The 10,850-nt window shown below is 35.0% G+C and overlaps 1 pseudogene; it reads left to right on the forward strand.

Annotated features, from left to right (window-relative positions):
- The first annotated feature begins 7,952 nt into the window (after positions 1–7,952).
- Positions 7,953–9,646, forward strand: LOC125676765 (ATP-dependent DNA helicase RecQ-like; annotated as a pseudogene).
- The last annotated feature ends 1,204 nt before the right edge of the window (positions 9,647–10,850 follow it).

A 10,850-nucleotide genomic window follows, 5' to 3' on the forward strand; every position in this document is an offset into this window, starting at 1 on the left:
TTGGACCACATTTTTCAGTACAAGGTTAATGGCAATGAAAGTTAACATGTTTACAACCCTATACAATTTCTGATAACTCTAAATCTTTCTTTTACATAGCAATATTTACAATAAATGCAATAAATTCAGTTATAATTGATGTTGTAATGAACAGTTTTCAATTTGTGTAAAGGACTGAAATGACATTAAATTCTCGATAAGTAAGTATTGCAAAGGCGACACAAATGTACATAATTCAAAAACTGGTTCAGTATTCATTTGCAAAAAATGCTAAATTTAAGATATCAACAAATCTAATATCTAAGAATGATATACTCGCAGAAAAAGGGAAACTATGCAGTTTAGTAATTCATCTACAGATTCATCTAAAATATTTTATATTGCATTATGTTCATCATTATTTGATATGATGCATTGCTTTTCAATTCAAACATAAAATCCCGGGATAGCATCTTTATGGTTGATACACAAAGCCACTGGAAAAAGTGGGGGTGCAAAAATTTGCAATAAAGAAAGAAACAAAGCGTCCAGTTTAGTAGGGGGTTGGCTTTTGACGTAAACATTGTTCCATTTCATGAAGAGGTAAATATTAAAACAGTAATCAATCTTATAACCCCTATAAGGAATGCAGAACAAAAAAGATTTGGGCAAACACAGACCTCTGGATATTCCTCATATAGGATAATGTGCTTTGGGGAGTAAGCATCCCTTGTCGACCGGTCACATCCAAACATGGGCTATAGACTATAAATCCGGTGAGTTTGCAGTCCAGGCTGGTAAATTCACGTTTTGCTGCTATAGATAGTCACTAACAACGCGTGCGGTCAGGCGTTGTCCTTATGCAGAGTGACATTACGCTGGTTGTAGTGAATAAATGGAATCATTTGCTGACGTACAATCTCGTCATTATATTGTACGCATTGAATACTCTTAGTGAATGCAAGGAATTCTTATCGATGTCTAACCAATTGCCGATTAGGGTCGAAACTCGAGAAAAGAGTACTGTGGCCATTAAGGCGAATCAAGCGCGATACTTAACTAATGGAGTACTCAAACACGTGTTCAGTATATTAAATCACGCCTTCAAGCATAAATAGAGACCGCAAAATATTTTATTTATGTTTATATTTAACTTAAACAGTTTTTTTCCGCTTGTATAGTTAAATGACTTCCAAAGGCGAACATAGACATAGTTTTTCATTGCATATTCTTGACAACTGTGAAACGTGCTTGCATGATATTACCAATGACTGATAACTACTAATATATGTATGAAAGAAATGTATTTCTTCCAGGAGTCATGAGATTGATAACTGTTCGTTGTATCCAGCTTTCACAGGGTGGGTAAAGATGCTGGACTATCGGCTTATATCTCTATTTCGGTCAAATACAGAGGCATAATGACCTTGCATTAAGTCATCAGATAATAGGGGATATAAATTACTATTCAAAATAGTTTCTCTTTTGCTCCCCATCTGCTTCGTATTTAGATATTTTATTGAAAATAGATGTTTACGGCTCAACTTTATGACAGACGGGATAGTTTCTGCTTCTTCATTGTCACTTACCCATATTTATGTAGCAATACTCCATTATCCCCTCCTTATGGTGTTCATGTCGCTTAACTGATTCGATACGCAAAAACTTAAGTTTGTTCTGCGTATGATCAGATTTTAAATTGAGGCAATTGATACTGACAAACAAGTTCATGTTATAGGGGAGTCAACAGTCTCCCTTAAACTCAGTATTTTGCAAATTATATGGTCATTATAATGATGACGTTTCTCAAGACAACCAAGCATTGGGGTGTCTGATGTGTTTCATACCGACTGTTAGGCTGTTCTTGACACACTGATTTTGACTAGGGAATATTTATTTTCTTGATCAAGATAGGGGACTCACGGTGACTGGTCGACAGGGGATGCTTACTCCTCCTAGGCACATAATCCCACCTCTGGTGTGTCTAGGGGTCCGTGTTTGTCCAATTCTCTATTTTGTATTCCTCATGCGAGTTATGGGATTGATCACTATTCGTTATCTTCACCTGTCATACTGCTGACGATCAGCACCACCTACTGGACTGAATATCTAGCAAGAGAAATAGTGCCTCATATGATAGTAGTAGGTTTTTGACTAAGGAAGTTATGAAATGACTTGTTATGTCTGAGCTTTATCCAGTATGTGTTTGGCAAGAAAATCCCATTTTGTGTAATCTAAGGAAAAACACACAGAAATTCAATATGACATTTTTGTAGATTCAATGAAAATAAGTTCCTTTCCGATTCGAAAACTCCTGGATTCGACCAAATCCAACAATACCGTGATCGATTTAGACAAATTGTATATTTTATTGAATGCAGTATCAATTGCTAATGCTAAAATGAAAACAAAATAAACTTAATAAGACATTCATCATGAATGGCAATTACCAAATGTTACTGTATGTCGTATAAAACGTGATGCATACTTTATAATTAATTACATGAAAACTCATAATTTTTTTATGGAGAAATAAATTTACATGTACCTCACTTATCGAAACAGCAAAGACGTGCGACTGAAAAGATAACTCAAAGTGAAATGTGGCAATACATTATATTTAATGGTTAATTATTTCTCTCCAGACAATAATATGTTTGATAATCATTTGTCTCGAAAAAATATTCCTCTGACTTACCGACATAATCTTTTGACCTTAGAGGAATGACTATGGATGTAAAAAACAAAACTCATTAAAGGAAACATGGTTTGGATTTCTCATTTTACGTCAACTTTATGTGAAGAAATCTGTTGGAGTTGATGTTTCTACTCTATGTATCCCGAAACTCTGCTGGCAAAATTAGCGAACCAATAAAATATTTCTTTCATACCAGTTTTAACTCAACCATCTTCCGCAATTTACAGATAAGGAGAAACGTCTGACCCCGGAAATTACATACCAGTCTTCATTCTATCAATTTTATCAAATGTTATTGAAGAATGTTATAAACTGATCACTAGAAATGTATTTATTGGTAATATCAATGGACGTAGTTTCTATACCCAAACCTTTGATACTTTGACTTGTAAATCTTCTAACGTTGTCTAAGCTATTGAGCGTGACCTGTGTGGCTTAATTCATGTGGAAGAAACTAAGAGTTCACTTAATAAAAGAAGATCAGGGCACACATTGTAAATAATGGTGGTAACTAACTTCTTTGCAAGCATTTTTATTCACCGGAACACTCCATCTTGTCCGTGAAGGTAAGGGGTTTGGGCGAGAAATGCCATCATACAAATAATCCAACATTAAGTACCTCTTTTCGTAGACAACGTGAAGATCACTAGACCAGGACTCTAGCTACTGTTTTTCCACATGAAAGTAATGGTAATGTGCATGATGTGGGAAAGGAGTAGGTACGGTTTTGACCAAACTCTGCCCGGCGTTTATGGAGGAAAATTATTTTGCGTTACAGATATTTTCCTGTCAAATTCCTAAAAGAGTAACTTATAGCAACTATCAAAAGCATATGTAAATCAACTCATCTACGCGCATGCGTAGCACATAATCAAATAAAGTAAGGGCTTTCAGGCTATTTGTGGTGTTTTCATGGTTTTTGTATCGATAAACTTGTGAAATTGAAAACCTCTTCCCTCGTCGCCCGGAATAATTTTTCTATGGATTAAAAATTTACTAAATAACTTACAATTCTTCTTAGTTTCATCCCGGACGACGATGGAAGAGAGGTTAAAATATCAGCTGAAGGATGCTAACAAATTCGCTACACCCAAAGTCAATAAAAGCGTGCAATTGAGGGTTTCAAAATCATGGTTTATCGACCATTCAAAATATATATGGTAACATGCGTTTATTAATGGTAAATATCTGTCGAACACTCACCTCAAATTGTTTCAAGTTAAGTTGGGCAAAAGTGGATACACTGACATTAAAGTGCGCAAACCTAGTGTTGGGGTGTACCAGCGTTGTATCGCTCAGTTGTACAGTACCGAACACATTGACGATTTTTTGTGGAGAAGTCTGATAGTGGTGAGTGAGAGTGTGTGTGAATATGTGCATGAGAGACGGTCTGTTTGAGGCATGGTATATTTATGAGAGAGAGAGAGAGAGAGAGAGAGAGAGAGAGAGAGAGAGAGAGAGAGAGAGAGAGAGAGAGAGAGAGAGAGAGATGTCAATAAATCGAACTTCTTTACAATTTCAAAAGAAAGAAATTGCGTTGTAAATAAAACCGACGGGGCTTTTATTACTTCGCATTGGGATGGTTTTAGAGGGAGTGCTTCACGATTTCAAGTTAAGTTGGGCAAAAGTGGATACAATGACATTAAAGTGCGCAAACCAAGTGTTGGGGTGTACCAGCGTTGTATCGCTCAGTTGTACAGTACCGAACACATTGACGATTTTTTGTGGAGAAGTCTGATAGTGGTGAGTGAGAGTGTGTGTGAATATGTATATGAGAGATGGTCTGTTTGAGGCATGGTATATTTATGAGAGAGAGAGAGAGAGAGAGAGAGAGAGAGAGAGAGAGAGAGAGAGTATTTTGACTTAAAACGTTTTTCATGTTTTGTTTGTTTATTTTACGTCCTTTCGAGAACTTTTCTCTCAAATTGAGAAATCATCAGCTGTATGTGAAGTACCACATATAAAACCTATGATTAGCACTTAAGGCTATAGCATTGATATTTTTTTAACGTGCCAATACCTGTTGTGAAACAGAACCTCCTTTTTAAAGGTCACGAAAAGCTGAAGATATCGAATAGTGATGAATTAGAATTTGCATAATTTCTATACAGAATACAAAATAAAGAGTAGGGCAAACACGGACCCCTGGACACAGTCGAGGTGGCATCAGGTGCCTATCTGAAAGATCCGTGATTCTCACTTTTGTCGAGTGTTTGTCGAAGAGCACATGTATGTCTACGTCTTAGGTTCGACGTGGCATGTCATGAGCGGGTTTCGAACACACTATACCTCCCGGTTACAAAGCGAGTGCCCTACCACTGATAACCGTATCATAATTATCTTCCCTTTGAAGTTGTGTTTCTAGTTTCTCAGAAACATTGCGTTTTTTTCCTGAGTATACCTATGAAATGATATTTTGCTCCAACTTAATACCACACATATAGTATTGAGAATATACATATATGGAATATTGTGTATGCCAATTAAAAACAAATACCGATGAATTCTATCGTGTTCCGATTCGTGAAGAATTACACTGGTGATAACCCAAACTTCGCATAAAATTCAGTGATTTGAATTCGAGCTGCCTTTGATGTCATCATTTTTTTCCGAATGCACGCGAGACTCTAACAAATATTTTTAAAAAATCTTAAAATTCACCACAATAAAGGAAGTTGGAGACAGAAATAAGAAATCACTATTACCAGTATATAGATGTTTCTTTAATTAATTTTGTGTTCAAACCATTATATTTCTGCACCAGAAAAGTTTTCCGCGAATACCTGCAGTTTTTGCCCCTGTGCGGCATATCTGATATGGTTTCAATTTCCATTTATTACCCATTTAAATCAGTACAAAAACCAATAATTTCGCATCTATTAAGAATTAATACTTCTATGTGTGATACAGTTTTTATTTCCTACTCAAAACATCGCTTGGGGAGAACTCTCGTATATTACGTCAAAATCAACATCAAAGGTGACGTCGTCAGGTTAATATAAAGTGTTCCGTTTAATATATTACAGCTACTATTGTAGATAAAGAATAACAATGCCCATTTTCATAAATGGAACATTCTCAAATACCAGATTTAGTATTTTGGTGAATGTCCTTGACAGGGCAGATTTTGGCTAAAACCATACCTTGTTCTTTGACTAGTCAACAAGTAAATAACGTGAATGTGATGGTACTCTTTCCCAATATTCCAAGACGGAAACGCAGTAATGGTCATCATTCATATCAAAAACCAAGTATAAATAATGTCACGTTTAATTCACTTTACCTTACGTCATCAGACAATTAGGTCCACATCATATTCGCACAGAACTTTACTCTGTTCCATTGAGAGTTTACATACGTTATTTCAAGAAATCACAGGTAGTCTATACTTGGATTTTTCACCTGGATTTAGACTGAACTCTATGAGTATGGATGTTGTTAATCATAAGCTCTTCAAACTACCATGGATCATGAATGACATTCCATCCAAATCATACCGCCAGTTCCTTAAACTCAAATTTACAAGGAATATATGCCGTCGACATAAGTAACATTCTTCGTTATAAAAGAGTTCCAATTTATTTCAAATCCCAGTATACACCCAGTATTTCCTACTAAAATACTTCTACTATTGCATCCAAACTTTCAAATTATAAACAAAGTTCGCAATGACCAGATATAGACCATCTTATACGTAATCCACCTACGTGTGTGTGTTGTTGTTCTTCATATTTCAATTATACTCCAGCTGGACATGTCATTAATGGTGACGTTGATATAGTTGAAAATGAGGACCTCAAATTACTTATTCTAAAAGGTCCTAAATACAGAGAACATCAGTCTTTGAATTGGCCACAGAGTTCCATCTCTATTATGAATTCTGTTGAGGATTATGCCAGACGATGTAATATATATGAAAAAAGAACTTGATATATTGTCAGAATGCAATAAAAGTATACGTGGAATTAGCTGCAGAACTGTAGCTCTAAAAAAAAAATATGTTGACAGACCGGAGAGCTTCAGTGCCACTCATAGTAAAAACTGTATATTTATTGTGCACGAAAAGCTTAGCTCGGTTCTAGGTTTATTTCTCCAACTTCATACACGAGCTACCCAAAAGCACGAAAAGAAAAAAAAATCTTCAGACATTTATCAACTACTCTCGTTCCTTTACTAACCTTACAAATGTTTTAAATGACTCTGATCAGTCTCGGAAAGTCATATGTTCGACATTTTCGCCTATCGACAGCCATGTTTACTTGTAAGCGAGATCTTGATATTTGGTCACGTGATAAAGGAACACCACTCTAAACGTCGCTCCACGTGTTTACATTAACAACAAACACCGTTTCGCGTCGATTTCAACTGATATAGTAGATAATAAACAATGCCAACGCATATCACTTGTTCTTGTTTTTTAGACATTCAACAAGATATTTACTACAACATCACACACACTTTCAGTTAATTTTCTCATTCTAATCTCATTTGAAAACGCATACTCTAATAAGTGTTTGTAGAAAATCTGCCCGATGGTGACGTAGTACACATATACTCGTGGAAATATGGCGGATCCCATAAAGAAGATATTCGATGAGAAAATAAAACAGAGTTTTCATTTTGATTTTGTACTAAAAGACCTTCAAGCATCTGTGGTAAACAGTCTTCCTGGGAAAAACATTGTGTGGGTGTTTTTCCCACGGGATATGGGAAAAAGTATATATTTCCTGTTGCCCCCCTTGATCTTGGACCAAATTCCAAATCCAGTAGCAAGCATAATTGTATCGTCCTTTCACCATTGAACAGTCTTATGCTTGACCAATGCCAACATAATTTAAGACATGGTATATCAGCTGCAGTAATAAAGAGCAAAGAAGAAATGTCCACTGAGGTTATAAAAGGCATCACTGTTTACATTACTCATTAATCTAGAACAGTAGATTGTTTGCCAAAATACATATTTTCAGTGTAATTAAGTGTGATTCTAAAAAAAGGGAGCGGCAGTGAAAGGTCTTTTTATATATGTTGATTGGTAATTAAAAAAAATATGAAGAAGAATTTAGTTGAATAAGTAAATAACAAAATAAACACTCAACATAATATAATACATATATATCTTGCATATTTCTTATTTACATAAAATTGCAAATGGTCACTTAAAAAGACCTTGTAATTTTGTCAAATGAAGGTATTTCTTTCACTATGCATCATTAACAACTGCATGTTGATATCAATAAATGCAGGGATCAAGACTGGAGATTACTCCATAATATAAATGTTCCCAGAGACATTGTTGAATTAAGACACCTGGGGAGACATGATACTAAATTCTCAAGTTTACAAAGAGAGAGTGCGCTTGATTGTCATTGATGAGGCACATATATTAGAATCCTGGTAAGAATTCCATACTACAATTAAGCAAAACATTTTTTTTTTTTACTGAGTTTCTATAATCATAAAGATTTTGTATACAATATTTTCAATTATTTATCAAAGGGGCGATACATTTAGACCCACTTTTCCTCGACTTGGTAAGCTGCTCTCCCATTTCTCGGATGTACTATACCTGGTATTGGAAGCTACTTGCACAAAGGAAGTTTTGCAACATATTACAGCCAAAATACATCTCCCTAGTCTAAAATTATTTACTGCTTCTCCGGATAAGTAATAATATTTTCTAATTAATGAGAGTTGTTTGTTCACCTCTATATTTTTCTTTTGCCGTAATGAAATTTAATTTCTAAAGAAAAGGCATTTTTAGGTAAAATTTTCCTTCTTTGAATTTAATAGTCAAATTTGAATTTGAATACTTGGAATTTAAAGTAAATTTGCACCCTCTACAGGCCAGAAATTTATCTTGAATGTAAAACTTACACGGTACCAATTTTGATGCACCAGATGCGCATTTCGACAAAAAATGTCTCTTCAGTGATGCTCAACCGAAACGTTTGAAATCCGAAATAACAATGGAGTTTTAGAGCTATCATAGGGAAGAAACAGTGTGCCAAAAAATGGAGTCAACTTCGTCTAAGGAAAAGAGGTATGCGTGAGGGAGACAATCCTTAATTTTGAAATGAATATCTAAATTTTATAACAGCAATTAGATATACATTCGTATAATCAAGCTAGTAACAAAGTACTTAGCTACTGGGCTGTAGAGACCCTCGGGGACTAACAGTCCACCAGCAGAGGCCTCGACCCAGGGGTCATAATGTAAAACGTATACGGTACCAATTTTGATGCACCAAATGCGCATTTCGACAAATAATGTATCTTCAGTGATGCTCAACCGAAACGTTTGAAATCCGAAATAACAATTAAGCTTTAGAGCTATCATAGGGAAAAACACCAAATATAAGAGATCCCGAAATATTTTTTGAAGATTTGGGCTGGTTTTTCCACGAAATTAAAAGTAAAGGCATCAAATCAAGGAAGGCATTGATATATGTCAGGTAATACTGATTATGAATAATTGAAATAAATGACTGTAGAATTTCTGAATATTTCAAATATTTATTGTAGTGAAATATTAACTGAATATTTGTATTGACAAACATAGCTTTGCAGTATATCACAATGCAATTTTTAAACAACAAATGTGTTCCATACATAACATTTCATACCTGTAATTATTTTAGATGTTCATATTGATTCAAAACAATCTAACTGAAATACAGGAGCTTGAGTCGTGGAGGAAACCTTTACAGGGATGTTATAGGGCATTTAAGAGAGCATGCCTACCTGGAGCATGGAGGGAAGGGATTTCCACAACAGTCATATTGCTCTATTTCGTGCAGGGATGGCAAACAAGGACCTTGGCTATATACTTTTGTCATTAGACTTGTCATATGCACCATAGCTTTTGGGTTGGGCATCAATATTCCAGACATTGAGTTTGTTATTCATTGGGGAGGCTGTGACTCTCTCATGGATTATTGACAGGAGGTTGGAAGGGCAGGGCGAGATTGAATGAAAGCTAAATCATTCTATTATGTAACTCCTTGTTCAATTTTGCAAGCATCTGATGATATGAAGGAGTTTTGTAAATTGATGGACAAGTCTGAGATGAAGTGATTCAGAGAATCTATTGAATGCCAGTTTCAATGTGCAGAATGTGACACCTGCCCTTGCCATAATAATTCACAGTAGTGACACAGTTTTTCAGCAGGTAATTCCTGTGACAGTAATACATTTTATAACAGAGAATGCTTACTTCTCCAAGGCCCTGTCCTTAATATTGTATGGGATGTGAAACTTATGAGATTTATCTTAATACTTTCCATTACTACATCATGACTCAGAGACAGTGCAGTAATTAACTTTCATTACCATTATTAGTATCTTGCTCATGTATTATAGACAAATTCCTCATTTTCCATTTTTTTTTTTTTTTTTTTTTTTTTTTTTTTTTTTTACATATTTCTGTAGTCTTGCATCCAGTTTCTTTTTTTATTCTTGATTGAAATTTTGTGCTCAAAATCATGAAAACCAGTATGATGTCTTTCACATGTATCTGCAAATAAATTTTCTTCCCTGTATTTCTGTATGAATTTCTTTATTTTACCTCTGGAGGTGCCATCTGTTGCTGCAGCCTTTGGGATGTAATCATTTACAACCTCTGTGAAGAATATTTCTTCAATTGCTTTCCCTATACTCCCCACAATCTTGCTGCACCTTGACACTTGAGTATCAGTGTACTGGTCATGACAGTTTTTTAAGTTTGCTGTAAGTACAAAATATACAAGTACTCTTCTCTAACAATGGAATAATTGAGAGTAATTATTTAAAATATATATCTATATCATTGGAAAGTCTGTTTTGAATTGCATGCTTACATTTGAATTCATTATTCAGAAATTCATTGACCAGATCAAGAGCAATGTTGTGTCCAGGTTTGCCAACCAAGTTTGCTGTACTATTCCAAATAACTCCATTCCTCAGTCTTGGAGGTAAACATCCGCTTACACCTTTCAAACAAAGAAATAGAAATTATGAAATGTAGAAGGTCATGTAACTAATACTATAATTTGAAATTATGGAACATCTGAAATTTTGTAAAAAGAGATGCATATGATATTTTTAACTTAGGTTACCTGCCAATAGTCTGTGGCCCAAGATGAGGTACTTGTTGTGATTCTGATTCCAGAACTCAATCATGTCCAGCCTCCAGTCT

Source organism: Ostrea edulis, chromosome 3 (genome assembly GCF_947568905.1).
Source record: "Ostrea edulis chromosome 3, xbOstEdul1.1, whole genome shotgun sequence".
Taxonomy (NCBI): domain Eukaryota; kingdom Metazoa; phylum Mollusca; class Bivalvia; order Ostreida; family Ostreidae; genus Ostrea; species Ostrea edulis.